This window comes from Vicia villosa, linkage group LG3 (genome assembly GCF_029867415.1).
Source record: "Vicia villosa cultivar HV-30 ecotype Madison, WI linkage group LG3, Vvil1.0, whole genome shotgun sequence".
Classification (NCBI taxonomy): Eukaryota; Viridiplantae; Streptophyta; class Magnoliopsida; order Fabales; family Fabaceae; genus Vicia; species Vicia villosa.
Genome location: NC_081182.1, coordinates 54,628,697 through 54,638,100, shown reverse-complemented (window position 1 = coordinate 54,638,100; position 9,404 = coordinate 54,628,697).

Below are 9,404 nucleotides of genomic sequence, written 5' to 3'. Positions count from 1 at the left end.
AATTTCGATCAAAAAATCAATATAAATTGAGACTAATTCAAAATACCACGAACTTTGCAGATCTTTCCTATATATTATAAGATAAATCCATGCAAAAGATTAGTCCCAAATTCAATCATATGCCAACGTTTGTGTTGTTTCATGAAAACCGACCCTTAAAAGTTCATATTTAATTCATCTCTCATTAAAAAAAAATTCAGGGAAAGATCTTTGTAATGTTATAAATTTTATTGCCAAAAATCATGAAAAAAAAAGAGTCTAAGTCACTATAAGTATCTATTTAGGAAGAAAAATCTAAAAGAAATGTTAGTTTGAATTAGCTAGACATTAGATAATTCGAATTAGTTACAAATTAGCTATTGTTTCTAGGTTTATGTATGATGTGCATTTTATCTACGGATTTAGCGATATAATTTTCGTCTCTATAATGTAAATTAATAATAGTAATATAAAATGACAATAAATTGCTACGTGATATCCAGGTCAACATCGTTGTCACGTTAGCATTGCTACATATATTCCTAGTCACCGAAAATTTTTATTAACATGTCACGTAGATTCTGAGACAAAAATATAATTGAAAAATATTTGAAAGATTATTATCTAATAATTTTTTTTAAGGGAATAAAAATGAATTTTGATAATAAATATAATCCATTGGATTCATCAAGAGAGAAAATGTTAATACATTAATGTGGTTATTAATTTCTCTCTTTTGATGACTTTAATGGTTGATATTTAATGGCTCGATCAGACACAAACACATGTTCCTCGCGACCACGAACACCTTTAGCAGCTACACCTTTTCCCTTTTCCTTCTTAACCTTGCCAAGATCTACATGCAACTGGAATTGAGTAGAAGGGCCGCCTTTTTTCCGGGACACTCTTTTTCTCCAGAAGAGGAAATGAAGATCGCAATTCCTCGTACTACGAATAGACCTGATCCAGCCTCATCCTTCTCCATGCTGCTTCTCGATCCATCTGGGCTTTGAAACTGCAGAAAGACAATAAACCGTGATATCAGCTTGTCTGTTGTTGCTACCGAAAATGGAAGAGCGAAACCCTAAAATATCAAATATGTCAAAAACAAACACACCTTTCGACTGGAGATGTTGAATCCTTATCGTTTGACATGTTTCCCAAGCTTTGAAGTTTTTGTAGATATTTGCTACAACGTTCCCCTTCTCCAAGATAACAAACGCTTAGGTATCCGGAGAAGTAAATGTAGCTTATACGTTTCTGTTCCTAACCGTTTATGGAGTCAACATAAAACGCCTCTTCAATTACTTCTTTTTACTTAATGACATTGGGCCTTCACATTGGGCCTTCAATTTATGCTTCTTGAGACTGCAATGGTAGATGACTCTGGGCCTTCACGTTTTGCTTCTTTAGGCTGCAATGTTATAATTTGGGCCCAAATTTCAATAGCCCATCCATTAAATTAATATATTTATTTTCTATAAAATTTTATTAATATCAATTCTCTTTATTATAAAAAAATTCTCAATAAGTCATATATGAAAAATTATATTAATTTTAATTATTTTTATTAGACAAAATTATATTTTTTAATTTAAATATATATTTGCACCAAATGCGCGTCCCGTACCAGAACTCGTGCGGACGCACGGGTTTGTTACTATTATATATATATATATATATATATATATATATATATATATATATATATATATATAATATATATATATATATATATATATATATATATATATATATATATATATATATATATATATATATATATATCATGTCTTATTGGAAGTCACTATCGACAAAGCCTGCAACTTGCTAGAGTAGGAAAGAATATGGGCCTACAATACATGTGGGTCATCCTAGCTTTGATGCCCATATTGGTAGAACCATGCCCATGTGATATATGGGTCCCATGAATGCATGGAACGTGTCATTTTCAACGAGGTCACCGTCACGTAGAAATTAGAACAAACTCGGAATCTGAATGACGCGAGAGTGTATAGTTCCTTGTTTGGATTTACTCATCAGCTTTGCTGATCATCCACTTCCACCTACCCAAGTGAACTACTGCACCTTGACCTGCGGCATAGCATATTCACATTGAGATCTATATCCTCTTTGTTTATCTCTATCTTATTTTATAATCTTGTTTTTACTATTCATTATCTTCAAATATTTTTATCTTATCTTGCCTAATCTCTTAATATATAGTATTTTCAACGTCTTTTTTATTATTTTTTTTGAATTTCACATCATCAACAATAATATTAAATGTTTATAATACCTCTAATTAAAACAATTATCTCTACAAAAGCACGATCTATGACAAAAAAAATACACACATGGATAAAGGAAATTGAAAATGGCGCAAGATTAGTGGAAATATGCTTAAGTGAGGCACCTTGTTTCCCTAGCAACATCAAGCATTACACATTATCCACAAAAATAGTCGAACAATGCTAGATTTGGTTGGCCACTAGGGATGTCAATGGGCGGGGCGGGGACGGGGGATACATTCCCATCACAATCCCCGCCATTGAATTTATTCCCCATCCCTGCTTTGGATCCCCGCTTCGGGAGGATTTTGTCCCCCATCCCCGCGGGTCCCCCACGGTTCATCCGGAGATCTATAAACATGATTTTGTTTATACATTATTTTAAACCAAATTAATAGTAAAAGCTTCAAAAACAAAACAATAAATATATTATTTTTACAATATTTAATCTATAATATCGAACAAAATTTTCAAACTAAAAAAAATGAAAAAATCATTTATATCACTCTTTTACTAACAATACATATATATTTTAAATTTGTGTATAAGATTAATTATATAAAATGTCAAATAAACTTACATAATAATTTAAAATTATATATAAATTAAGGACATTATGTTATTTTATTCGGGGCGGGGATTCCACGGGGCGGGGGATATTTACGCCACCCCCGTCTCCGAAGTGCCTTCGGGGAGACTTTGATCCCCATCCCCATCCCCGCGGGGGGAAAATTCCCCATCCCTGGGTCCCCAAACGGAGAATCCTCACGGAGATCCCCGCTAACGGAGGCAGGTTGACATCCCTATTGGCCACGATGTTTTGATTTATAAAAATAGTTTTCTATAAATGTATCACTCGTTTTAGTTATTCAAGACATACACAATTATAAATTCATCTATTCTTGCACATATATCATTTATCTATTTGTTTTATTTTTTATTTATTTATTTTTTAGTTTAGTAACTCACAAAAAATTCAATAGTGTATTTAACATTATTTTTTAGGAGTTAAGAAGCTTATAGCCAAGAAACAAAGTTCATTCCTTGGCTGAGAATGAATCACATTTGACAGCTACAATCAACTTTAAAGTTTGACAACAAATTTAGTATGTCTAGCATGCAGGACACTATTGTGGATATTAATACAGTAACTTTCTCGACTACGATTATGAGTATAGTTTATTTGTCTAAGACTACAGAATTCAAAGTAGCTAGTTAAAGGAAGAAACCAATTAGGAAGATGATGAAGATTACTACTCTTCCAATAACAACTCAGATGAAGATGAGATAACTCATCTATGTTTGATGACGCGTCACAAAAAGAAAGATTCAGAGGTAAGTGATTTCGACTCATATTCCATACCTTTTTAAAATGAATTGTCAAATGCTTTTCATGAAATGCATGCTGGCGCCTTAATTAGTTTTAAGAATATCTCCCTCCAAAAGAAAATAATTTTGAAACATGAAGAAAGCTTAAAACTTAAAGGTGCTCTAGAATCCATGAAAGAGGACCATACATCTCTTATGAATGATCATTTGTGTTCTCTTCATACTCTAGAAAGAAAAATAAAGTTAGTTGATTGTTATACTTGTCCTAGTTTATAAATTAAAACTAAAAATTTAAAAGGACAAATAACACAATTCTCTAAAACTTTTATTATTGTTTCTATTAGTCTAACTCATGAAGGGAAAATATTTAGAAAATCTTAAAATGTAAATGCCTATGTCACTAGGAAGAATAGAAATAATATTTCTCCTAAAGTTATTAGTCTTTATTGTAGTGAAAAATGACATATTAGGCCCCAATGTCACATTAGAAATGTAAAAGTTGTTAGTGGTCTCTTGACATGTTATTAGCTGGATTTTTCGACGTGGTTCATGTTGAGCAAATAATTGAAGAAATTGAAATAAATTTTCGACGTGGTTTGTGATTCGAAAGATACATGATTTGAATCATAGAGTCAGTACCAAAATCTTGATTTCAAATTGAATTATTGATTTGAATCAATCATATGCTTAATTCGAATCAAGCTTCAAAAACTCATTATTTTAAACTTCCTAACTTGTAATTTGAGGCACACATATATTGAATTTGATCAACCTGCTTAAACTAAAAACAAATTGTAATGAATTCAAATTTAATTGAGAAGGTTGACTCAAGGTGCAATTCTACAACACAATCAAATTACATATGAATAGACAAAATCAAAAATCAAATTATAAATGTCTAAAAATTACAAATTATTAAAATACAAGTGAAGCGTGTAACGCCGTTTTATGTCCGTATTTTATTTAATTGTGTGCTATGTGATTTATTTAATTACTATGTGTTAATTAAGTGCTTATGTGATATTTGTGTTACTTATTGAGTATTAATAGTAAATAGCATAAGTTAGTAGTGTTATTAGTTATTGGGCTTATGTTGGCATTAGTAAGTGAGGGGTGTTAATTAGAGCCCATTAGAAATTGAGGTTTAGTAAGGGTTTAACCAAAACAAGAGAATTGAGAGGAATTGAGAATTAGAACTCATTTTGGCAAAGTTGTGAAAGAAGAGAAGAGAGAAGAGAGAAGAGAAGAATCTCAAGGTTGAAGATAGAGTTGGCTTCAATCCAAAACCTAAGGTAAGGGTGGGATTCTTTCATGCTAAAGGGATGTATGATGATGTTTAGGGTGGATTTAGATGATATGTTGAACCATGGATTGTGTGTTGTAGAAACCCTAGGTTTGTGATGAGTTTTCATGAAATTTATGATGGAAAACATGTTTTTATGGATGATTGTTGATGAATAATGACTGCTGATACCTTTGTATGTGTTTAATTGATGTTTGGAATGGGTTTTGAGTGGATGTGAGGTTTCGTAGTTCTAACACGAAGGTGATTATTCGGCATAATCGCGCGCCCACTAAGCGGGCTCAGGCTTGCTAAGCGGATGCTGTTTATTTTTGAAAATTAAAGAGAGCTCGCTAAGCGGAGCTAGTCCGTTAAGCGAAGCTCAGTTTTGGTTCGCTTCTGTTACTAGCCACTTGAAGCGGGGTTGTTGATTTTTGTAATTGCATAAGTGCGCTTGAGGGTCGCTAAGCGGGCCCTGTTGCGCAGAACTTGTTCAAACTTTAAATTGATGTATCTTTTGATCCGTGACACCGTCTTAAATGCCGTTTGAACTTCCATGATGCTCTAATTGATGTCTTTCTAATTAATATGATTGGAAATATTTTGAAAAACCTTTTGATGTTTTTCTTAAAATGAACCATTTGATGTTGTATTTGTTGTTGTGAAGTGAAACATTGTTGTATGATGATACAACATAGCGACGTGGTTGTGAAGTGATGAATTACTACAAAAGTAATGATGCTTAGTCAATGTTTGGACGATGTTTTCATACGTTGTGGATATGTGTTTTATGGATGTGTGTCATTGTGTCGCATCCATTGCATAAGTGTCCTTTAGCATGAGAATGGCAACGACTATTAGCCTGAAAGATGACAACAACTATTAGCCTTAAAATGGCAACGACTATGGCCCAACGACAATGATTGAGACAAGAGTTTTACTCTGAATGGTATCACATGCATTTGCATAAGTCGAGTCACATTTGAATTGCATATGATGTTGCTTTGAATGTGTGTTTGTTGTGATGCGATGATGAGATGTTGATGTGACGTGATGATGAGATGTTTTGTGATGTATTGAGCTCATAATTGTGAATGGAATATGTTGTCATACTTGTTTATTGACATGGTTACCGTTTTGTAAGATGTTGGGATGATGTGAATTGTTGGTAACATGTTATATGATGAGAAATGATGATATATGTATGATCTTTACTATGATTTGAATATTATCATACATTTCTTTATAATGAATGATATCTCACCCCTTCTGTTTGAATGTTATCCTTTGTTGGTAGCATGTAGGTAATGACGTGGAGTAGTCGTGTACCTATTAGCTCGAGTCGGTGTGTCGATGCTCTGATACGTAGCACTCGGGGGACGTCTAGCTTGTTTTGATTGTGTCGTGTTATCGTGTTGCTTTTGTTGTTATATTCGAATATTTTTATCTCTTATTGGATTATGTTGTTACATCCTTATGAGACATGTCGTATTGTTGATTGCCATGATTGGCATTGATGCGATATTTTGGTTTATGTTGTTAATGAATTCCGCTGCGATGGGTCTAAGTTGTTTGGATCGAATGACTAATCAGTTATGAGTTTTTCCTCCGATATATGTGTTATGTATCTATGAATTATGAGCATGTTTATGATTTGTTTTACGAAGTAATTGTGACGCCTCAAATGTGATGTTTTTTTCGAGACTTTTGTACTCTGATGTTCGTGTTATTTGCGGGGTAGTTTTTGGGGTGTTACAATAGTGGTATCAGAGAAGGTTGGTCCGTCCGGCCATGTGTCGTGTTGTAGTGTAGTCTAACAATCGTGTATTGTTATTTTGTGCTGATTGCTTTTGTGTTGTAGTGAAGAGTTGAGATGGCTGGAAGGAATGATGTTGCGATTGCTGCTACTTTGGAGGCGATGACCCAAGCTTTGGAACATTAGCCGAATGTTGGTGAGAATGATGCTTCTCGCAATTTGGCTACCTTCCAAAGGGAGAACCCTCCTGTCTTCAAGGGAACTCATGATCCTGATGGCACATTGACATTGCTAAAGGAGATTGAGAGAATCTTCCGTGTGATGGATTGCACCCCTGATCAAATCACTTTAATGAGTTTTTGTAGAAGACAAGGGATATAAACACGTTTGATCGCTAAGTTGTCTTTGAGTTTTTGGGGTATACTTAGTGCCAAAGCAGCTTACGTTGTCGCCAGATGTTCATTTACAGCAATAAACTTCCAAAAATTATTGGAGATTTATAGTTAGAAAACTGAAACCTACTATGTACGAAGGTCGTCAAAACTTTTCCTATTGTGCAAATCAAGCTTACTCCGCTTGTTCGCAAGGTTTTGAATTGTGTCTCTAATTGCTATCAAAATGGTTAGCAGGGTTATGATTTGTGGGAAGTGGAATCTATATAATCTAAGTTTACTATTTGTAGATGTATTACTTTATGTGAGTCCCGTCAGACGAGGAAGAATGAAGAGCCAGAGATGAAGATGCTAGAAACTATGGTGGAATAGACTCACATTCTCTATTATGCCCGCCCCATGCCGCCTTATTTATTTTATGAATTTTTTCATTTTTTTGCTTTAGGGATGTAGTGTTCTCCATCCCCCCATATTTTTTTTTTTGAGGTGAGTCAAGATTTTAGGTCCGCATGCATGCCTGGTTTTTTGTCGGCTTTTGCAAGCTAGAGTAAATAGAACGAACACTCCTGTTTTCCACGCCTAGAGAGGGGAGAGATCGACCGTCTCAAAGATACAATTATGCTGGCCTTGTATATTATGATTTGAATGTGGCTGAAGATTTACAAAACTCCATAACACACACACACCTTCAGGGAGGCCTTCAAATGCACACATAGTCAAATATGGTTGAAGCACCATACTTGTGGGCTTGTTAGATTGACTAAGTAAGAAAAAGTGGTTTGAAGCAAGTGGATGCAAATGGAAAAATCAACATTTAAGTGTGGATTGAACTTGATCAAAGTTGCGGAAGGATGATTCAAATAGGAGAGAGAGCTGCAGAGTGGTTAATGGGTAAATTGACATCAACAAGGTTTAAAGTCAATATGGAAAATTGTATAAGTATGCCTTAAAACCTTGAGTGTTAAAGTGAAAGAAAACACGTTTTGAGATTGCTAGAAATTAGAAAGCTAAAAAGAAGAAAAAATGTCGACGAAAGATACATGAGTCGAGGGAGAGGTCTAGAGACAGGCGACAATGTTGATGATGGGTCGGGCGCGGTGGGTAGTTCATGTTTGTCAAGCATCGGCCCAATCCAATTGGTTTGTGTGTATCGGGTTTGGTTATTTTGGTTTGCAGGTTCGTTCATTAATAAGTTATGTTTTGTGTCCCTTAAGGATTCGTTGGGTTTTAACACATAAATATGTTCCTCTATCATTCATGTCCTTTGTAACCTTCAGACCTGAAGACATAAAAAAGGGGTAGAAATCCTACTGAAAGACTTAGAGAGACAAAGGTAGAAACTCTTTGAAGTTCTTGAAATTTGGGAAATATTTGAAGGTGTCTAAGGGGATTGAGAAACACTTCTAAATATCTTGTGCTTGTGTGTTTCATATATAGAGAGTTTAAGATAATGCGAAACATTTGAGTAGAAAATATGATTTATTCTTGAGAACTTGAATATCTATTTTCTTATAACTCTTTTGTAATATCTTGTAACAACTTTTTGAAATATAGAGAATCAAAGAACTTCTCTCCACAAATAAATTATTTTAAACAAACTGAATAAACAAATTTCTTTATGTTTATATTTTTTATCTTCTTCTTACTTGTTGTGGTCACTTAATTTGATTGTAATTATTTTAGTCACATAAATCAATTTTTTTTTATGTGTTTGAAGCTATCAACAAACTCACTAAATTTACTAAATTTTTTAGAGTTTTCACAACAATGTTAATTATAAACAATAATTAAATAGGTAAATAGATGTAAACTGTTTATGCAAACTTCAATCTTTAACGCTAACATTACTTTATATTTCTCATCATTATTATTAATGGAAACATATTTTTTATACAGATAAATTAAAATATTAATTATTAATACTATATTGACATGTGTAGCCAACCAATCTTTGATTTTCTCATTTACTAGTAACTTTAAATGAGCAGAATCATTGTTAGTCTCTCTGCAATTTATTGTATACTACAAGCATAAAATATCTTGTTTGTTTCCACTTTCTCCGCCACTTCAGTGTTTCACATTGTTTATTTATTTTATTTTTCAAATCTTGTTTTGCTTTGTGTTTTATATTCCCACTTTCGCTAACCCTCCTCAATTACAGATTAAATTATCCCATTATTCTAATCACTTTTCCCCTTTATTTTGGGGTTTTCTGGGCAGGTTACATCTAAGGGTGCATGTTTCATTATGTTCTCACAACAAATAACATCAGTACAAAATATTACTCCCATTAATTAAACTATAAATTTATTTTATTTTTATCATTGTTTATTTCTTTTATCACGAGTAAGTATTTTCTCTATTGTAAGGGATGA